This window comes from Hordeum vulgare, chromosome 3H, assembly GCF_904849725.1.
Source record: "Hordeum vulgare subsp. vulgare chromosome 3H, MorexV3_pseudomolecules_assembly, whole genome shotgun sequence".
In the NCBI taxonomy this organism is placed as follows: Eukaryota; Viridiplantae; Streptophyta; class Magnoliopsida; order Poales; family Poaceae; genus Hordeum; species Hordeum vulgare.
In genome coordinates, this window is record NC_058520.1 from 392,440,939 (window position 1) to 392,464,890 (window position 23,952).

Consider the following 23,952-nt stretch of genomic DNA (forward strand, 5'->3'; position numbering starts at 1 on the left):
CATTTGAGGAGGCTCATCATTGGAATATGCAAGTTAAGTTCTATAGTGTAAGGGTCCCCACATAGTTATGCATGAATGATAATCTCTATGTAGTACAAATATAGCAATGGAGTACGAGTGTGGATCTTTCAAAAGGAATAGTAGTGTTGCCCCCTTCTCTCTCTCTCTTTTCTTTATTCTTTTTTCTCTTTATTTTTTATTTTTTTTGTGGCCTCTTTTGCTCTTTCTTTTTATCTCTCATTTTTCCTCTTTGGGATCTTTTATTTTGTCCTCTTTGGGAACTTTTCCTCACTTAAGGGCAACACTCTATGTTTTACAAGAATAAAAAGAAGATCATCACAATTTATAAGAAGTATTCAACATAAAGACAAATGAAATCTATCATTATGTATGCAAATGTATGCCTCTACCAGTGTAGCAGAATATGCAATGATAGTAACGCATCATGTAGCTATAATATGGGCAAGGCCCAACTATCATGCGGCCCCTCGATCAAGCAAAAGCATGTACGACATGAAGATCAAGTCATGAGATGGTGGATGTTGCATGGCAATGTATCTCGGAAAGGCTATGGAAATGCCTTAATAGGTAGCTATGGTGGTTGTTTTGAGGAAAGATATAATGAGGCTTATGTATGACAGAGCGTATCATGTCATGGGTTTGGATGCACCGGCGAAGTTTGCACCAACTCTCTATGTGATAAAGGGCAATGCACAGTACCGAACAGGCTAGCAAAATATGGATGGTGGAAGTGGCAACAATCGAAAACTCACATTAGTCTGAAGAACTCATACACTTATTATCGGTAACTCTCTATCTAGTTAGGAAATTCATAAAGAGACAGGTACCCCGAGGAGGAGTGTTTGGGGGTTTGGTTATCCTTGCGCATCCTCGACTCATGGTAACGTGAGGGTACTCTATATATTCCAACCCCTCAAGAGGTTAGCGATCAATTTAGTAGCTAGAGTTCTCAACTAATTTTTAGTTTTTGAAAAACACGCGGATTTCCCAAAATACGACACCTATCACTAATAGGCTTAAGCTCTTGGAACCAATAGTCCAAACATTACTCAAAACAATACCTTAAAACTATTGCAAGTTACTACTATACTTAAATAGCAATGTTAATTACCTACTCATGCAAGACACACAACTTCGTGCAACAAGCCAATTCTCTAGAAAAGATAAGAATGATAACTCAAGAGAGTTCCAAAAGCAACCTAAATAAAAGCTCTTAAAAAGATAAGCATGAAAACTAAGAGCTAAGCATGATAATAGCTATGAAAAGATAAAGAACACACAAAAAAGATAAGCATGAAAACCTATGTTGTGTTCTAGAGTGTAATGGAGCGTGTTTCTCTTACAAACAAGGTAGTCTAGATTCCGGCTTGTTATGAACAGCACGTAAAACTAAGACAAACTAAAAACTAAAGAGCGGGATGCTCCAAGTATAACACATAACATATGAAGTGATAAAAATATAGCATGGAGATGGATGAACTGATGATTGTTGATAGAGAAGGGGATGCACGGGGGCATCCCCAAGCTAAGACGCTTGAGTCTCCTTGAATATTTCTTGGGGGTGCATGGGGGCATCCCCAAGCTTGAGTGTTTGACACTCCTGTATCTTCTTTCATCATCTCCCATCGCATACTTCAAAACTCCCTTCATACGAAACTCATCATAAGCTAATTAGAGTGGTTAGTACCCATGATAAAATAATTCATTACCTACTACAAATGAAGATTTTCATGAATTGCTACTATTTCTCATGATTGCTAAAAGGTTTTTGCAAAGTAAAAGCAAGCTTAAGATTTGCAAAACAATGAAAACGCAAAAGAGGGCAGAATCTGTGAAAAACAGAACAACATGTAGTAAATAATTTCTTCGAGGTACTTCTGCAACTCAAATCAAAAAAACTCAGAACAAATGTCCTAAAGGCAATTATATAGAGCATGCTGTCAAAACAATTCACATCAAAAAGATGCTCTGGTGATTTTTGGCGAATTTTTCCATGAGGCGGACATAATCTGTTTCTAGACAGCATGTCGCAACTTTTGAACTTTCTTGCAATCGAAGGATATAACTTGGCACAAAGCCTAAAAATAAAGATACAATGATGTGTCTACAGCAGTAACACACATCAAGACCACTAAAAACTAAAAGTAAAAAACTCAAAGTAATGATAACAAGGGTTGTCTCCCTAGAGCTCTTTCTTTATAGCCATAAAGATAGGCTTAAGATTTTAATGATGCTCTCGTAGGAATAAGAGTTGTAGAACAAAAGAGAGCGTCAAGAAGCAAATACCAAACACATTTAAGTCTAACATGCTTCCTATGCATAGGAATATTGCAATAGAATGATTCATTGAAGCACAAAGCAACAAGCATAGGAAGGCAAAACAAGTGGAGCTTCAAAACCTTCAACATAAAGAGAGGGAACTTTATACTATTGAAATGTCTATAAGCATATGTTCCCTTATCATAATAATTTTCAGTGGGATTATGAAAAAACTCAATAATATAAGTATCACATAAAGCATTGTTACCATGATCCACATGGACTTCATGAAGAGGATAAAACTTAGAGTAAAAGAGAGATTGAATCTCTTCCCAATCCCGTAGGTGAGAATCATCTAGTAGCCTATACCATTCCAATGCTTTTCCTTTCGGTGACAAGGAAAAAAATCATCATTTATCCATCTCTTGTCAAACCTGAAATCTTAAACAACTCACAAAGTTTTGTAAGTTTCAACAAATCAATACTAGGATTGACTGTTCCATCTCCTGCATAACAATCATTCCTAATTATTTCAATTATCCCAAGTGGTATTTTGAATGGGATACATTCAGTAAGTGGAGGAGACTTCTCTACCACGGGTGTGGTAAAGCGGCCTTCCCCAAGCAGCGAACTAAGAGTGCAGTTTTCCATAAGCCTAACTAGTGAAGTCACAAAACTTAGTGTTCTCAGTGGAACCCATAGCAGCAGCAACAAGCAAGAACAAAGCGACTAATTGCTTTATGTTTTTTTGGTACAAGACTCTAAAGCAAAAACTAAAAAGCAAACTAACAAGACTAAAAAGCAAAGGTAAAAGATAGCGTGCAACTCCCCTATCTTGAAGACTCGAGTCCCCCGCAACGGCGCCAGAAAACTTTGCTTGATGACGAGATAATTTATATACTTCTCGCTCCTCGTTGGTTACCCCAAGTGGAAGGTTGAGATGTAGTCAGCAACAAGTTTTCCCTTACTCGGAGGCTGTAAGGTTATCGAACCAGTAGGACTCCCAGGCTCAACAAGTATGTGTATCCTACCCTGGCGCTAGCAGAAGACGTGGACCTGCACACACACAAATAACTTTGCTCCCAACGAGTACAGAGAGGTTGTCAATCTCTCCGGCCTTGTAGTTTGCAAAGGATCAAAACACAAGCAGGAATAGTAATAGCGAATGTAACGGAAAAGTAAATGAAAACGGTAAATGATGGAGGTGGAAACAATGAAGGTGATATGGACCGGAGTCACATGATGTTCACTAGTGATGTCTCTCTCCCAAAAGACGATAAACAACTATGCTTGGGTAAACAAATTACAGTTGGGCAATTGAAAGAATTATGAACGCACCACAATGCTAATTATGCAACTTGATAGTTAGAGGTTCAATAGTAATGGGCAGTACGCCAAGACAAGTAGACCGTTTATTCATCAGCATCTACTTACTAATCATCCACCTTGAGATATCTATCCACAACATCTCGCCGGTATTAAGTTGCGGGCCCCACCCAAAGTGTAAACTCAAAGCAACGGACAACTGCATTGACGAACTATGCGTAAGGTAAACAATCCTTGCAACCGTGGTCACAAGCACCGTTGTTTTTGTTGGGTAACGTCGCATGGGAAACAAAAATTTTCCTACGCGCACGAAGACCTATCATGGTGATGTCCATCTACGAGAGGGGATGAGTGATCTACGTACCCTTGTAGATCGCACAGCAGAAGCATTAGAGAACGCGGTTGATGTAGTGGAACGTCCTCACGTCCCTCGATCCGCCCCGCAAACAATCCCGCGATCAGTCCCACGATCTAGTACCGAACGGACGGCACCTCCGCGTTCAGCACACGTATAGCTCGACGATGATCTCGGCCTTCTTGATCCAGCAAGAGAGACGGAGAGGTAGAAGAGTTCTCCGGCAGAGTGACGGCGCTCCGGAGGTTGGTGATGACCTTGTCTCAGCAGGGCTCCGCCCGAGCTCCGCAGAAACGCGATCTAGAGGAAAAACCGTGGAGGTATGTGGTCGGGCAGCCGTGAGAAAGTCGTCTCAAATCAGCCCTAAAACCTCCGTATATATAGGTGGGAGGGAGGGGGGCCTTGCCTTGGGGTCCAAGGACCCTCAAGGAGTTGGCCGAGCCAATGGGGAGGACTCTCCCCCCCCCCCCCAAACCGAGTTGGACTAGGTTTGGTGGGAGGGAGTCCCCCTCCCTTCCCACCTCCTCCCTCTTTTTTTTTCTTTTCCTTTGATTTCTTATCCTTGGCGCATAGGCCCCTCTTGGGCTGTCCCACCAGCCCACTAAGGGCTGGTGCGCCACCCTCATAGCCTATGTGCTTCCCCGGGGTGGGTTGCCCCCCCCCCCCGGTGAACTCCCGGAACCCATTCGTCATTCCCGGTACATTCCCGGTAACTCCGAAAACCTTCCGGTAATCAAATGAGGTCATCCTATATATCAATCTTCGTTTCCGGACCATTCCGGAAACCGCCGTGACGTCCGTGATCTCATCCGGGACTCCGAACAACATTTGGTAACCAACCATATAACTCAAATACGCATAAAACAACGTCGAACCTTAAGTGTGCAGACCCTGCGGGTTCGAGAACTATGTAGACATGACCCGAGAGACTCCTCGGTCAATATCCAATAGCGGGACCTGGATGCCCATATTGGATCCTACATATCCTACGAAGATCTTATCGTTTGAACCTCAGTGCCAAGGATTCGTATAATCCCGTATGTCATTCTCTTTGTCCTTCGGTATGTTACTTGCCCGAGATTCGATCGTCAGTATCCGCATCCCTATTTCAATCTCGTTTACCGGCAAGTCTCTTTACTCGTTCCGTAATACAAGATCCCGCAACTTACACTAAGTTACATTGCTTGCAAGGCTTTTGTGTGATGTTGCATTACCGAGTGGGCCCCGAGATACCTCTCCGTCACACGGAGTGACAAATCCCAGTCTTGATCCATACTAACTCAACTAACACCTTCGGAGATACCTGTAGAGCATGTTTATAGTCACCCAGTTACGTTGCGACGTTTGATACACACAAAGCATTCCTTCGGTGTCAGTGAGTTATATGATCTCATGGTCATAGGAATAAATACTTGACACGCAGAAAACAGTAGCAACAAAATGACACGATCAACATGCTACGTCTATTAGTTTGGGTCTAGTCCATCACGTGATTCTCCCAATGACGTGATCCAGTTATCAAGCAACAACACCTTGTTCATAATCAGAAAACACTGACTATCATTGATCAACTGGCTAGCCAACTAGAGGCATGCTAGGGATGGTGTTTTGTCTATGTATCCACACATGTAAATGAGTCTTCATTCAATACAATTATAGCATGGATAATAAACTATTATCTTGATGCAGGAATTATAATAATAACTATACATTTATTATTGCCTCTAGGGCATAATTCCAACAGTCTCCCACTTGCACTAGAGTCAATAATCTAGCCCTCACATCACCATGTGAATTACATTGTAATAAATCTAACACCCATACAGTTCTGGTGTCGATCATGTTTTGGCCGTGGAAGAGGTTTAGTCAGCGGGTCTGCTACATTCAGATCCATGTGCACTTTGCATATATTTACGTCCTCCTCCTCGACGTAGTCGCGGATGAGGTTGAAGCGTCGTTTGATGTGTCTGGTCTTCTTGTGAAACCTTGGTTCCTTTGCTAAGGCAATGGCACCAGTGTTGTCACAGAACAAGGTTACTGGATCCAGTGCACTTGGCACCACTCCAAGATCCGTCATGAACTGCTTCATCCAGACACCCTCCTTAGCCGCCTCCGAGGCAGCCATGTACTCCGCTTCACATGTAGAATCTGCTACGACGCTTTGCTTGGAACTGCACCAGCTTACTTCACCCCCATTAAGAATAAATACGTATCCGGTTTGCGACTTAGAGTCGTCCGGATCTGTGTCAAAGCTTGCATCGACGTAACCTTTTACGGCGAGCTCTTCGTCACCTCCATACACGAGAAACATCTCCTTAGTCCTTTTCAGGTACATCAGGATATTCTTGACCGCTTTCCAGTGATCCACTCCTGGATTACTCTGGAACCTTCCTGCCATACTTATGGCCAGGCTAACATCCGGTCTAGTGCACAACATTGCATACATGATAGAACCTATGGCTGAAGCATAGGGGACGGAGCGCATATGCTCTCTATCTTCATCAGTTGCTGGGCACTGAGTCTTACTCAATCTCGTACCTTGTAACACTGGCAAGAACCCTTTCTTGGACTGTTCCATTTTGAACCTTTTCAAAACTTTATCAAGGTATGTGCTTTGTGAAAGTCCTATCAGGCGTTTTGATCTATCCCTATAGATCTTAATGCCTAGAATGTAAGCAGCTTCTCCTAGGTCCTTCATAGAGAAACTTTTATTCAAGTAACCTTTTATGCTTTCCAAAAGCTCTACGTTGTTTCCAATCAGTAATATGTCATCCACATATAATATTAGAAACGCCACAGAGCTCCCACTCACTTTTTTGTAAATACAAGATTCTCCAACCACTTGTATAAACCCAAATGCTTTGATCACCTCATCAAAGCGTTTGTTCCAACTCCGAGATGCTTGCACCAGTCCATAAATGGATCGCTGGAACTTGCACACTTTGTCAGCACTTCTGGGATCGACAAAACCTTCGGGTTGTATCATATACAACTCTTCCTTAAGGAAACCGTTAAGGAACGCTGTTTTGACATCCATCTGCCAGATTTCATAATTGAAAAATGCAGCTATTGCTAACATGATTCTGACGGACTTAAGCATTGCCACGGGAGAGAAAGTCTCATCGTAGTCAATTCCGGGAACTTGTGAAAAACCCTTTGCCACAAGTCGAGCTTTATAAACGGTCACATTACCGTCAGCGTCCGTCTTCTTCTTAAAGATCCATTTGTTCTGAATAGCCTTGCGGCCCTCAGGTAGTATCTCCAAAGTCTACACTTTGTTCTCATACATGGATCCTATCTCGGATTTCATGGCTTCTAGCCATTTGTTGGAATCTGGGCCCACCATTGCTACTTCATAATTTGCAGGTTCATTGTTGTCTAACAACATGATTGATAAGACGGGATTACCGTACCACTCTGGAGCAGCGCGTGATCTCGTCGACCTGCGCGGTTCAACAGAAACTTGAACTGGAGTTTCATGATCATCATCATTAACTTCCTCCTCAACCGGCGTCGCAATGATAGAGGTTTCCCCTTGCCTTGCGCCACCATCCAGAGGGATGAGAGGTTCGACAACCTCGTCAAGTTCTATATTCCTCCCACTCAATTCTCTCGAGAGAAACTCCTTCTCGAGAAAAGCTCCGTTTTTAGCAACAAACACTTTGCCCTCGGATTTGAGATAGAAGGTGTACCCAACTGTCTCTTTTGGGTAACCTATGAAGATGCACTTTTCCGCTTTGGGTTCCAGCTTTTCAGGCTGAAGCTTTTTGACATAAGCATCACATCCCCAAACTTTAAGAAACGACAACTTTGGCCTTTTGCCATACCACAGTTCGTATGGTGTCGTCTCAACGGATTTTGATGGTGCCCTATTTAAAGTGAATGCAGCTGTTTCTAATGCATAACCCCAAAATGATAACGGCAAATCAGTAAGAGACATCATAGATCGCACCATCTCTAACAAAGTACGATTACGACGTTCGGACACACCATTACACTGTGGTGTTCCAGGCGGTGTTAACTGCGAAACAATTCCACATTGTCTTAAGTGAGCACCAAACTCGAAACTCAGATATTCACCCCCACGATCAGACCGTAGGAACTTGATCTTCTTGTTACGATGATTTTCCACTTCACTCTGAAATTGCTCGAACTTTTCAAATGTTTCAGACTTGTGCATCATCAAGTAGACATAACCATATCTACTTAAATCGTCAGTGAAGTTGAGAAAATAACGATATCCGCCGCGTGCCTCTACGCTCATTGGACCACACACATCGGTATGTATGATTTCCAACAAGTCACTTGCTCGCTCCATTGTTCCGGAGAACGGAGTCTTAGTCATCTTGCCCATGAGGCATGGTTCGCACGTGTCAAGTGAATCAAAGTCAAGTGACTCCAAAAGTCCATCAGCATGGAGTTTCTTCATGCGCTTTACACCAATATGACCCAAGCGGCAGTGCCACAAAAATATGGTGCTATCATTGTTTACTCTAACTCTTTTGGTCTCGATGTTATGTATATGCGTATCGCTATCAAGATTCAATATGAACAATCCTCTCACATTCGGTGCATGACCATAAAAGATGTTACTCATAGAAATTGAACAACCATTATTCTCAGACTTAAAAGAGTAACCGTCTCGCAATAAACAAGATCCAGATATAATGTTCATGCTCAACGCAGGCACTAAATAACAATGATTTAAGTTCATCACTAATCCCGATGGTAGCTGAAGTGACACTGTGCCGACGGCGATCGCATCAACCTTGGAACCGTTTCCTACGCGCATCGTCACTTTGTCTTTTGCCAGCCTTCGTCTATTCCGCAGTTCCTGCTTCGAGTTGCAAATGTGAGCAATAGAACCGGTATCAAATACCCAGGCACTACTACGAGAGCCGGTTAAGTACACATCAATAACATGTATATCAAATATACCTGATTTTTCTTTGCCCGCCTTCTTATCTGCCAGATACTTGGGGCAATTGCGCTTCCAGTGACCCATACCCTTGCAACAGAAGCACTCTGTTTCAGGCTTAGGTCCAGCCTTGGGTTTCTTCGGCGGATGGGCAACAGGCTTGCCGCTCTTCTTCGAATTTCCCTTCTTGCCTTTGCCGTTTCTCTTGAAACTAGTGGTCTTGCTCACCATCAACACTTGATGCTCTTTACGGAGTTCAGACTCTGCGACTTTCAGCATCGCAAACAACTCGCCGGGAGACTTGTTCATCCCTTGCATGTTGTAGTTCAACACAAAGCCTTTATAGCTTGGCGGCAGTGATTGAAGGATTCTGTCAGTGATAACTTCTTGCGGGAGTTCAATCCCCAGTTCAGCTAGACGGTTTGAGTACCCAGACATTTTGAGCACATGTTCACTGACAGACGAGTTTTCCTCCATCTTGCAAGCATAGAATTTATCGGAGGTCTCATACCTCTCGATCCGGGCGTTCTTCTGAAAGATAAACTCCAACTCCTGGAACATCTCAAATGCTCCATGACACTCAAAGCGACGTTGAAGTCCCGGTTCTAAGCCATACAAGACTGCACATTGAACTATTGAGTAGTCCTCCTTACGTGCTAACCAAGCGTTCTTAACATCCTGATCAGCCGTAGCGGGTGGTTCATCTCCTAGCGCAGCATTAAGGACATAATCCTTCTTCCCAGCTTGTAAGATTAGCTTAAGATTACGAGCCCAGTCTACAAAGTTGCTTCCATCATCTTTCAACTTAGCTTTCTCTAGGAACGTATTAAAATTCAGGATGACTGTCGCCTGAGCGATGATCTACAACACAAATATATTCAAAGTGGACTTAGACTATATTCAAGATAATTAGAGTTCAACTTAATAAAATTATATGCTAAACTGCCACTCAAAAAGTACATCTCTCTAGTCATTTGAGTGGTTCATGATCCACTTACACTATCCCAGGTCCGATCATCACGTGAGTTGAGTATAGTTTCAGTGGTAAGCATCCCTATGCTAATCATATCAACTATATGATTCATGATCGACCTTTCGGTCTCATGTGTTCCGAGGCCATGTCTGCACATGCTAGGCTCGTCAAGCTTAACCCGAGTGTTCCGCGTGCGCAACTGTTTTGCACCCGTTGTATGTGAACGTTGAGTCTAGCACACCCGATCATCACGTGGTGTCTCGAAACGACGAACTGTAGCAACGGTGCACAGTCGGGGAGAACACAATTACGTCTTGAAATTTTAGTGAGAGATCACCTCATAATGCTATCGTCGTTCTAAGCAAAATAAGGTGCATAAAAGGATTAACATCACATGCAATTCATAAGTGACATGATATGGCCATCATCACGTGCTTCTTGATCTCCATCACCAAAGCACCGGCACGATCTTCTTGTCACCGGCGCCACACCATGATCATCCATCAACGTGTTGCCATCGGGGTTGTCGTGCTACTTATGCTATTACTACTAAAACTACATCCTAGCAAAATAGTAAACGCATCTGCAAGCACAAACGTTAGTATAAAGACAACCCTATGGCTCCTGTCGGTTGCCGTACCATCGACGTGCAAGTCGATATTTCTATTACAACATGATCATCTCATACATCCAATATATCACATCACATCGTTGGCCATATCACATCACAATCATACCCTGCAAAAACAAGTTAGACGTCCTCTAATTTTGTTGTTGCATGTTTTACATGGTGACCAAGGGTATCTAGTAGGATCGCATCTTACTTACGCAAACACCACAACGGAGATATATGAGTTGCTATTTAACCTCATCCAAGGACCTCCTCGGTCAAATCCGATTCAACTAAATTTGGAGAAACCGTCACTTTCCAGTCATCTTTGAGCAAAGGGGGTTACTCGTAACAATGAAACCAGTCTCTCGTAAGCGTACGAGTAATGTCGGTCCAAGCCGCTTCAATCCAACAATACCGCAGAATCAAGAAAAGACTAAGGAGGGCAGCAAAGCGCACATCACCGCCCACAAAACCTTTTGTGTTCTACTCGAGAAGACATCTATGCATGAACCTAGCTCATGATGCCACTGTTGGGTAACGTCGCATGGGAAACAAAAAATTTCCTACGCGCACGAAGACCTATCATGGTGATGTCCATCTACGAGAGGGGATGAGTGATCTACGTACCCTTGTAGATCGCACAGCAGAAGCGTTAGAGAACGCGGTTGATGTAGTGGAACGTCCTCACGTCCCTCGATCCGCCCCGCGAACAATCCCGCGATCAGTCCCACGATCTAGTACCGAACGGACGGCACCTCCGCGTTCAGCACACGTACAGCTCGACGATGATCTCGGCCTTCTTGATCCAGCAAGAGAGACGGAGAGGTAGAAGAGTTCTCCGGCAGCGTGACGGCGCTCCGGAGGTTGGTGATGACCTTGTCTCAGCAGGGTTCCGCCCGAGCTCCGTAGAAACGCGATCTAGAGGAAAAATCGTGGAGGTATGTGGTCGGGCAGCCGTGAGAAAGTCGTCTCAAATCAGCCCTAAAACCTCCGTATATATAGGTGGGAGGGAGGGGGCCTTGCCTTGGGGTCCAAGGACCCTCAAGGAGTCGGCCGAGCCAAGGGGGAGGACTCTCCCCCCCCCCCCCAAACCGAGTTGGACTAGGTTTGGTGGGAGGGAGTCCCCCTCCCTTCCCACCTCCTCCCTCTTTTTTTTCTTTTCCTTTGATTTCTTATCCTTGGCGCATAGGCCCCTCTTGGGTTGTCCCACCAGCCCACTAAGGGCTGGTGCGCCACCCTCATAGCCTATGGGCTTCCCCGGGGTGGGTTGCCCCCCCCCCCCGGGTGAACTCCCGGAACCCATTCGTCATTCCCGGTACATTCCCGGTAACTCCGAAAACCTTCCGGTAATCAAATGAGGTCATCCTATATATCAATCTTCATTTCCGGACCATTCCGGAAACCCTCGTGACGTCCGTGATCTCATCCGGGACTCCGAACAACATTCGGTAACCAACCATATAACTCAAATACGCATAAAACAACGTCGAACCTTAAGTGTGCAGACCCTGCGGGTTCGAGAACTATGTAGACATGACCCGAGAGACTCCTCGGTCAATATCCAATAGCGGGACCTGGATGCCCATATTGGATCCTACATATCCTACGAAGATCTTATCGTTTGAATCTCAGTGCCAAGGATTCGTATAATCCCGTATGTCATTCTCTTTGTCCTTCGGTATGTTACTTGCCCGAGATTCGATCGTCAGTATCCGCATACCTATTTCAATCTCGTTTACCGGCAAGTCTCTTTACTCGTTCCGTAATACAAGATCCCGCAACTTACACTAAGTTACATTGCTTGCAAGGCTTGTGTGTGATGTTGCATTACCGAGTGGGCCCCGAGATACCTCTCCGTCACACGGAGTGACAAATCCCAGTCTTGATCCATACTAACTCAACTAACACCTTCGGAGATACCTGTAGAGCATCTTTATAGTCACCCAGTTATGTTGCGACGTTTGATACACACAAAGCATTCCTTCGGTGTCAGTGAGTTATATGATCTCATGGTCATAGGAATAAATACTTGACACGTAGAAAACAGTAGCAACAAAATGACACGATCAACATGCTACGTCTATTAGTTTGGGTCTAGTCCATCACGTGATTCTCCCAATGACGTGATCCAGTTATCAAGCAACAACACCTTGTTCATAATCAGAAGACACTGACTATCATTGATCAACTGGCTAGCCAACTAGAGGCATGCTAGGGACGGTGTTTTGTCTATGTATCCACACATGTAAATGACTCTTCATTCAATACAATTATAGCATGGATAATAAACTATTATCTTGATGCAGGAATTATAATAATAACTATACATTTATTATTGCCTCTAGGGCATAATTCCAACAGTTTTCTCCCTGGTGGCAACAACACATCCCCTAGTCTCATGTTTCTGTCACTCAAGCTAGACATCGAGGGCATGAACCCACAATCATGCATAACGCTCCCTTTTGGAGTTACAATCTACTACTCGGCGAAAGCATGAATCACTAAGGAACATAATATAAAAGGATAATCAAATATATAACTCATAACAATCTGAACATAATCTCATAATCCATCGGATCCCAACAAACCGAGCATAGCAATAGCAAGAGAATTACATACATGCCTTGATCATATAGGGTAGCTCACAAGGACTAACCACTCAAGCACAAGATTGGAGAGAAGACATCACATAGCTACTGGTCATGGACTCATGGTCCAAGGAGGACTACTCGCGGCAGGTCCGGGAAGCGTCCATGACGATGGAGAATCTCCCAGAGGTCAATCCTCCCTCCGGCAGGGTGCCGGGAAGGAGTCTCCTAACGCTCTCAATCTCGGAAGCGCTGTGGAGGCGGAAGGAAGGAATAATTCGTGATTCTGGATATTCTAGAAAGGTTTCCTCTCGAAGAGGTAAATATAGGTCGAAGGAGGGCACCGGAGGAGGTGGACCCACCCAGGTGGTAGGTCGCGCTAGGAGGTCGCCTGGACGGCCCCTCGCACCCCTCTGGCCCATCTTCGGTGATCTCGAAGCTTCCGTTAGGCTGTTTTTTTATATATTTTTCTCAGGATTTTTGGGACTTCGGAAAATTGGGTAAAAGCCCATGCAAAAAGACATCAGCAGATAGAAACTGGCACTGGGTGCACTGAGTTAGTAGGTTAGTCCAAATATATGTAAAATGATATAAAAGTGTAGCAAAACATATAATAATGTCACCCAAAAGATCATGGAACAAGTAGACATTATAGATACGTTTGGGACGTATCAACATGACATGCATGTATCATTGCTATCAAGGATAAAACGATGGGATCTATTCCTACATGAATAGATGTTGTCTACATCATATCATCGTTCTTAAGGCATTACTCCCTTTCTCCATGAACTCAATACACTAGATGCATGTTGTATAGTGGTCGATGTGTGGAGTAATAGAAGTAGATGCAGGCAGAAGTCGGTCTACTTGTCTTGGACGTGATGCCTATGTACATTATCATTGTCTTGAATATCGTCATAATTATGTGCTATTCTATCAATTTCCCAACAGTAATTTGTCTACCTATCGTTTTCACTTTCTTGGGAGAAGCCACTAGTGAAACCTCCGACCCCCCGGGTCTACTTCACATCATCTATTTGCAATCTCTACTTTGATATTTGCATTTCTACTTTATTTGCCCTTTTCTTTTCGTGTCTATATTGTAAAAAAAATCAAAATACCTTGTTGCATTCTGTTTGCTATCACTCTTAGTTGCATCTATCAATCTATCCTTACTTTACCCACGAGTGATTGACAACCCCTCCACGCATTGGGTTGCGACGATTCACTATTTGTGTGCAAGTGCTACTTACATAGTCTTGTGGATCTTCCTACTGGATTGATACCTAGGTTGTTGGAGAACGTAGTAATTTCAAAAACATCCTAAGTCATGCAAGGATCTATCTATGGAGAAACGAGCAACGAGAAAAGGGGTAGAGCATCTTCATACCTTTGAAGATCGCTAAGCGGAAGCGTTGCTAGAACGCGGTTGATGGAGTCGTACTTGCAACGATTCAGATCGTGGTGGATTCCGATCTATGCACTGAACAACGGTGCCACCGCGTTCAACACACGTGCAGCCCGGTGACGTCTCCAACGCCTTGATCCAACAAGGAGAGAGGAGAGGTTGAGGGAGAGCTCCGGCAGCACGACGGCGTGGTGACGGTGGAGCTGTGTGGTATTCCGACAAGGCTTCGCCAAGCACTGCGGAGGATGAGGAGGAGGAGGAGTACGGCTGCGCCGAGAGAGAGAGAGAGATCGTTGGCTCAAACAGCCCCAAACCCTCCATTATATATAGAAGGAGAGGGAGGAGGGTGCCCACCCTTTAGGGTTTCCACCCCAAAGGGTGCGACAACCCTAGATGGGTGGAGGGGTGGCACACCAAGGTGGGCTTTGGGCCCAAGGCAGCCCCTCCACTCCTAGGGTTTGGACCCTTACCCCTTTGGTGCGCCTTGGGCTGATGGTGGAGGCGCACCAGCCCACTTAGGGGCTGGTTCCCACCCCTCCTTCTATGAGGTTCTACCGGGAAGGTTTTATAAGGTTCTCGAGTGAGGCCCACCTGCATGGGACCCACATGGACGTGGTTAGTGGGGAAAGTCCCAACACCCCTAGTCTAGGCGCATCAATATCCCCCTTAAAAGGAATAGGATCATATCTCGAATGGATAAGATCGAGATCCCTACAAAGGGGGGATAGTGATCGCTGGGGAAGAAAAGGAGGGATTTCCTTCCTCCCCCCTTGACCAACGACCCTACGGGCTTGGAGGGCAAGCCACCAGCCCCTCCCACGCCTATATAAATGTGGGGAGGCGCAAGGGGGCATAAGACTCTCCCACGGCCGCGGCCCTCCTCCCGTTTCTCCCATTTCTTCCTCGTACGTCATTCCGGAGGCGCTTGGCGAAGACGTGCCGACACTGCGAAACCATCATCTCCATCACGCCATCGTGTTGGTTGAGATCCCATCTACTTCTCCTTCCTCTCTTGGTGGATCAAGAATGAGGAGATGTTATCGATCTGCACGTGTGCTGAATGCGGAGGTGTCGTCCATTCGGCGCTGGATTGGATTGGATCGCGATTGGATCGTGAAGAGTACGACTACATCCACCGTGTTATATACGCTCCCTCTTAGCGATCTACAAGGGTATGTAGATGCACTCCCCCTCTCATAGTTGTTGATCTCCATAGATAGATCTTGGTGAGCGTATGAAATTTTGTGTTTCCCATGCGACATTCCCCAACAAGATGGTCAGGATGGGGGAGAGTACATGCGTGAAGACTACTGTTTTTGACGGAACCTCGTCAGAGGGCTAGGAGCTCATGTATTGCATTAACAAGAAGAGAATTGATCCAGTTTATAAGGAAAACTGGATCAAAAACCTCACAAAATGATCCAATTTATGAGGAAAACCAGACCAAAAAACCGCACACGCGAGGTAGCCTCGTCGACCACCCAACCCAAGACAACAATTGCAACAAACACACACCACCGGCTTCGGAGCCGCCGCCCCGACATCCCATGGTTGCTCGCGAGCCGCATCGTTGCACGACACAGACAGCTCTTGCTACACGAGATGTCCACCCATAGTGCACAAACGTTGCGCCAGACATCCAGGGCCGCCGCCCCGACGTGCCAGGTAGACCGATCCCACAAATCACGTCGACCGAGCCGACGAACTCGCTACCCTTGCATCACCAGGTTGCCACGCGTACCATGTTGAGCCACAGGTCTACCCCATGGGATTGCCGTTGCATGGCCATCTTAGACCACCGCCTCGGCGTACATCCATCGTCCGGGGCCGCCACCCCAGCATCCACCACCCCAACCACAAAGCAACCATACAACTCTCGTAAACCCACCACCCCATATGTGTCAAGGTTCCAAAGCAACGCCTCTAAGAAGGTAATGATATAGGTGTCGCCATTGCCCGCTCCCATGGAGCTTGGGTTTTCACCTGGAGATCACATGACACTTGTGGCGGTAGAGGTAGCTCCACGATGAGGCCTTCAGGAAGGAATGCGACCCACGAGAGCGACGCCATCATCGACACCGACCAAGAAAGTGCAAGGCATTCGTCGAGAGCACCTCCTTCACCGCTGAGCCACCAAAGGAATCCCAGAGCATATGAGCGCAGCAAACTGAGCAGTGAGTAGGGGGCATCGTTGACGACTACCAATCCACGTCTTCCTCGAAGGCCAGACACCTGTCTCCACAAACACCGAAACACACCCACCTAGTATGCGGCACCGCCACGCCACCACCCATAAATGCGTCTCAACGCCGCCAGCGTAGCTCCACAAGTAAAGGGATGATCCCCCGTCACCCGAGGGCGCCCTGCCGCTGCCACAGAAGCACATCCGAGCGCCACCATCGATGGATATAGGAGTTGGACCCGCGATGGTCAGCCAGAGCATGTCCCCACCCAATCCGGGACGAGGGATAAGAGGAAGGTGCCTCCACCATGTCCGTTGCCGCCGCCTCGGCTTGCCATCTTCGGCAAGGTGCAACCTTCACAAAGGAAGCTAGATCGGGCGGATCTGACCCCTCTCGCTGAGCAGCTCCAAGCAGCGGGAGGGACTCCACAGCCCGCAAACTCCGCCATTGGAGCACCCACCACGAGTGCTCTCACATCCACCAGCGGTGCCTCCACCGCACACTCCAAGATCCTTCATGTAGACACCACCGAGCGCACACGAACCTCACAACCGGGTCCATCACATCTCTCCTGGGCTACCTTGGGTGGCAAGGGCCGCCGCCTCTACGGCGAAGCCGGCGATAGCAACGAGGGAAGGGCGCTCAGAGGGGGGCGGTGGCGGTGGACTAGGTTCCCCCGAGTCACCCTAGGAGGAGCGACGTAGGGTCGGGGTGCTACTAGTGACTGGCCCTGAAGACTACTGTCATTTTTGCCGTTGATGTGGTCGAGGTGTTTGGAGCAGAATATCTGAGAGAACCAAATATGCATGCACGAAGAAGTTGTTGGCTATTGGAGTGGTGAGAGGGTTTCTAGGAATGCTCGGTTCAATTGATTGCATGCATTTGCAGTGGAACAATTGCCCCAAAGGTTTGAAGTGAATGTATCAAGGTCACACGAGAGAAGCAACCATCATACTAGGAACGGTGGCATCACATGACTTATGAGTTTGGCATGCTTTCTTTACAATGTCGGGTTCTCACAACGAACTCAATGTGCTTCAATGATCTCGAATGTTCAAGATGCTTTGCAATGGGTAATCACCGTCGTACAACTACACCGTCAAGGACCGAGACTACAACATGGGATATCATCTTGTCGACGGCATAAATCCTTAGTGGGATGAATTTGTGAAGACCATATTTGAACCACACAGCAACAAACAAAAGAGCTTCGCAACAATGTAGGAAGCACCTAGGAAGGATGTGAAGAGGGCATTCAGAGTACTACAAGCTCGTTGGAAAATTGTTCATGGAGCTGCAATGATGTGGGAATCGAAAAATTTGGGGCAGCTGATGACATATTCTGTAATTTTACATAATATGATCATCGAGGATGAGGATAATGGTGTAGCCCAAATCACTGATTTTCAAGCACCGAGAGAACAAGTTGAAATCGTGGAAGATCAAGATGCGGCTCGACTTATGAACTTTATATAGATGCGTCAGAATCTCCGAGATCATCAGCTGCACACGCAACTACTCAATGATATGGTGGAGCATATGTGGATCCACATGGAAATCAAAGAGCACATGATTGATTGTGCACTTAAAATATTTTTTATGTAAACACTATTTATGTTCGATATCAACATTCGTAATTACCCGCGAGAATGGTTTGTATGATCAAGGTATATGATTTTATATAAATTTAAAAGTTCAGATATGAAATATGTAAATACGAAAAACGAAATGTGAAGAGCCGTTCAGATGCATCCACAAACATGCACTAGCGCGTCCGCAAACGTATAGATCGTTAGATTTGTCCAATACAACTGCAGATGCTCTTACGAGCTAGTAAGGAATAACAAAAGATGATAGTTCATATTTGAGTTAATAGACTAACAACACATCTCGCTTTAAATAAAGAGCCCACAGGAATTTGGGATTACACGTAACGAGGTAAAGCTAACATCGTTGAAAACTGTAAAGCTAACATCGTTGAAAACTGCTTAGCTCTATAGTATTTCTTTCGTTCTTAAATATAAGTTTTTAAAAATATTTCACTAAATAACTACATATGAAGCAAAATAAATGAATATATACTCTAAAATATGTCTATATACATTCCTATGTAATTCTCTAGTGAAATTTTAAAAAACTTATATTTAGAAACGGATGAAGTAGTACAGTATAACCTTTGCTAGTTCACGCATGTAGCGCATGTGAACCACGTCCGATCACAACGGTCCTGTTTGGATCCATGGGTTAGAGTTAGTTTGAGCTGGTTTGGGTTCAACTAGCCCTAAAGTATCCAAACATAAGGGTTAGATTAGAGCTAGTTGCATCTTAAACCATCTAAAAAACTATCCCACCCAAGAGGTGCTAATTGAAGCTGGTTTTCATGAGGTTCATTAAAAAATATTTTTCTCTCTCTCTTCCACCAGCCAAGAGATGCTAATTGGAGCTTGTTCTCATGGAACCCATTAAAAAATTATTTTTCTTTTTTCATAAAGTGCATCCATTATCAATCTAACCCTTCCATCCAAACACCTATTTGGCTAGAGTTAGTTTAAGGTTAGTAATGAGTTAGAAACTAACTCTAACTACTAGCTAAGCTAGAGTATCCAAACAGGGCCAACGACTTACTAGAGCCAGCGTGGCGATGCTGACATGATTACGGCCGCAGTTTTGTGTCAACAAACCCCCAGCTTTCCCGTGGAAAGAGGGAATTAGCCTTGTCCTGTCTGTATTATTTTTTCCTTTGCTTTGAGGTGCCTGCTGCAAGTTGCACCAATGCGAACGGATTGAGATGCTGTCGAGGCGGGCAGGGCAGGATTTCATGGGCGGCGGCGCACGCTGTCCTGTGAGCATCACATTCCAATGATCGCCCGAGCTATTCTGAGGCCATCATCATTACCATCGCTTGCGTGTTTATTACTGTAGTTATTATTTCTTTTGTTTTTAAATATAAGTATTTTTTAAGATTTCATTAAAAAAATACATGCAGACGTATATAAATATAATTTAGAGTATAAATTCATTCGTTTTGATTCATATGTAGTCTTGTAATGAAATCTTTAAAAAAGCTTATATTTAGAAACGGAAATAGTAGTTAATAGAGGTTCTAATTAAGCTAGTTATAATAAAAATATCATAAATAATATCATGCATTTTAAGTAGATAATTTAAATGAGATAACATAAAATTAAATAAAGAAAGTGAGAATTGAATATTATATCACAATACTGCATCATATAAAATATTATGTTATTACGCGTTATACATGATAATAAATAAACAATTTTATAATAATTAATATATGATACTATACATTAAATATATAGTATCATACGCTAATATTATATACATGATACTAATACTCTCCCTTACAATCCGTCCAGGGACGGAGCCAGCATTCATGCATAGAGGGGGCAAGTTTGTTCATGGAGGGGGCAAAGTTCATATGAAGTGAAATTTTTTGTCTACAACAATCACAATCATAGTAGAAGAATCAACTTGTTAGGGGGGGGGGCCTAGCCCCCCCCCCCTCGTCCCCCCTAAATTCGTCCCTGAATCCGCCTAAGCACGCAGTATCTTTGCTACGACTCGACGCAGGGGGAACTCGCCCCCTCTCCTCCTTATCCTCTTTATTCCTCCTCCCCTTGGGAGTTGAGAGTCGCCTCTTGCTCAAGCCCGTCTCGGGCCCCTCTCCTCTCCGACGACGCTGCTGGCCGGAGTAGGACAGGGAGAAGAGCTTGGGTAGACTGTAGATGTAGGGTTGTTTTTAGGACTGGCGTTATGTGGATGGGAGGTGTGCGGCTGGTGCAGGCGAGCTGCGACCAGTGGCAATCGGCGGCGAAGGTTCATTTCACGGTGTTCTAGTGGTTGGAGCGAGAGGCGGAGGGGATTTTTGCAAACAGAGCCTTGGCTCAGTGGTTGGGCATGCGGTTGTGCAGCCCAACGACCCGAGTTCAATTCCTAGAATTGACACGTGATGCACAGGGAGTTTTTTCCCATTTATTGAGGATCAAGTTTGACGTGTGGTGAAATCACTCATCAAAAAAATCTTGATACTCATTTAAAAAAATTCTGAGGACCATGTTTATCTTGGTACTCATACTAAAATGGTTGTATGCATCCCTAGTTGGTGCAGAGGCCGGGAAGTGAAATTCTCCCCATTTTAAAGGGCAAAGAACTAGTGGTGTTGAATACTCAGATTTCTCTCGTAAACATTCCCAGGTAGCGTTTTTGACGCCCTCCTCCTCGGCTCCAGGAGACCTCGCCCGCCGCCGGAGGGAGCCCGCTCGCCCGCCCCCTCCTCCTCCCGTCCAGCACCGGGCATTGGGATCTTGCGGCTCGCCACACCCGCGCCCCCGCGCCACCCCGCCCAAACCCTAGCCGCTGTCAGGGGAGGGTCATGTCGCGGCAGCAGGATCCAACGAATCTGGAGACACGCACCGCGCCGTCATCGGACCCCCTCTCCGCCACCACTCCCGCTTCGTCGCTGCCGGAGGGGACGCCGGCGAAGCCGCGCGCGCCCCGGGGATGGTGGCGGGAGGGCCCCTCGCGTCGGCCCTCGGGCTCTGACGGCGGCGCCCCGCGTCGACGGTTGTGGGATCCGGTTTCATCTCGCCAATCGGCTGCGGCGGAGGGCGGATCCGGGGCTCCATGGCCGGATCTAGCGGGGCACTTGGCCCTGGTGGTAGGGAGCGGCAGCCGGGCGCGACTGCGCTGGTCGGTTGGGCACGAGCAATGTACAGGCCACGCGGTGCAGTGGCCTTGGCTGGGGGTTGTGATGGTGCGTGGCGGCCATGCTCAGCGGTCGGTGGCGGTGGATATCCAGTGCAGCTCCGGGAGAAATCCTTGCTCCGGTGTTCATCGGAGTCGCGACGGCGATGCCCACGGGTGCCGCTATCTTTCTTGGAAGCATCGTTGTAGAAGTGTGTTGTTCCCCTTCGTCGGCCGCTTCCCGCACCGCCACCTGCGCCCCCAGGTCCTGATTTGTGGGCCTTTCTCCTGCGGATTGACGGTGCTGGCATGGTTGCCGGGGCCTTTCCTGCGGGTGAAGCCGGTGGAGGAGATTCGGATTGGGGGAAACCCCTTGGTTGGCCCAGGCCCGCCATGCCCACGACGACGCTCAAGGGCGTCGTTATTCTTTTTGGAGACGTCGGTATACATCTGCTCCTCTGCTCCCCTTCCTTGCCTCTCGGGTGAAAACCCTAACTTCGATGGGCGGCGGCGGCGTCCTTGACGTCGTGACCTTCCTGAAGGCGTCGCCTTGAGGGGTGAGTGATGGTGGGCACTGTGTGTGTCCTGAACGGTTGCTGTTGGTGGGCACTGCTTCGGGGGAAACCCTAGGATCTGGTCTTCCAGATCGGACGATGGCGGTACTGTGGTGCCGTTTCTCTCTTGGGAGCATCATTTGTGGAGTAGCGCTGGCAGACTGAGGCAGGAGGTGGTGCGGCTTCGTCTTGCACGGAATTTCGGTAGAGCTGTCAAGTCATGCCTGGCCGACAGGTGCTACGCTGAGTCATGCCTGGTTGGCAGGTGCTACGCACGATAGATCTCCCAAAGTGTTTGCATCTGGACGGATGAGCGCAGGGCGGTGGCGCTGTTGGGCGCCCTGGTGGCGTCGAAGGATGATTGGACTGGCAAGGATGATGCGGATCTCTTTCCTGAAGATGGGTCAGTGGTTCGAGGATGATGGCGGATGGTAAAACGTGTGCGTGAGGTGTGCGTTTTAGATGTGCTGCACCGACTGTTGTTCCCGATACGTTATGTGGATGGATTGAAAACAACACCGGTCTTAAATATGTGGAGTGAGAGCACTCCATATTATCGAGTTTGTAGGTGTGAGTGGTGGCTTTGGGTGGATTGATGTATAATCTTGTTAGACATTTGTAAAATAATTAATAAGATGGCTGCATGCATCAATTGATGCAGAGGCCGGGGGTTTGACCTCCTTTTCTAAAAAAAATAAGCTCGCAGATGTCCCAGATCTGGAGCTCAAGCTCCTTCCCTACTTCTTCTTGAGCTGACATGGTGGTGGACTGGAGGAAAAGGGGGAAAGGGGATTTAGTTGTTCCATCTCCTCTACGTGTTCTTGGAGCCTTAGTTTTGCAGCAACTGGTTTGAAATCTCGATACAGAGAGCACTAGAAGGTTCTTGCCAATGCACAGCTGCATCTTCTGGTCGAAAGGTGACCACTAGGAGTTTTGGCGACGACGTCTGGCTCTTGTTTTTCCTCCTGGCCGTCGAGTCATATGGGAGGCAGTTTAGCAGGTTCTTCCTCCTGGTATTTCCTTTGTCTACCTCCACCTGTTTGTTGACGATGTTGTAGCCATTTCCCCACCCCAAGTGGTTTCGTCCCCGGCAGTGGTTGGATCGGGCCAAGATCGAAGACGGCGAAGACGACTCAATTGCTTTTTATTTTATTGTTTGGGGTCCATTCTGCAAAATGTTTGGCCTGAGCTGTATTTTTTTCTTTCTGTTGGGCCTTCATGTAAGATGTACCATGCTTATCTAATACTTCCTCCGTCCCAAAATAACTGTCTCAAGCTTAATACAATTTTGTATTAGAGCTAGTATAAAGTTGAGACACTTATTTTAAGACGGAAGGGAGTACTGTATAAATCTGGGTCATTCGGTACCGTTCCAGTGTTAAAAGAAAAGGTCGACGCAGGGAAGATGCAAGCACTGGAGTGTGCAGCGGTGTTCACAGAAACCGGCCGAAGAATTGAAAAGTACTGCGGCTGTCGGGAGGACTGCATATGGTTGCTGCTTTAATTTTATTTGTTAATCGAGTTCGGCAATCGGCAGTAACTCTCTGTGGTGAGATTCCAATTCATGTGGGGGCAGGGCAGTACATGGTGGAGCCTTGTCAGTTGTCACCAAACCGACCCAAACTTACCACGCTGGCTGAGTACGAATAACACTGTCTCGCATTCCTGTCAATCCATCCAAAATATTGCTATACATGCAAACATATTCTCCTACATTTCCGCTTATTTTGGTTTGGAGAAATTTTATGGTATTTTCGTAGGCTATGATTTTTATAAAAGACTTTAAAGTCCTTTTGTTTGTACCAATACAATTTTATTTCTATAAAGGATTTTTTCTATCATTCACATTTCATAATAAAATAAATATTAGACTAGACTCAATAAAAAAATTATATGATGTGAATCAAAGGATATCTTTTTATTTTATTTCTATTCATATGATTTAAGATACATGTCATCTCTTTGACTGTGTTTTCTATCTCATTTCTATTCTATTCTTTTACTTTAAATTTGAACTTAAACCACACCAATTATTATACAACGG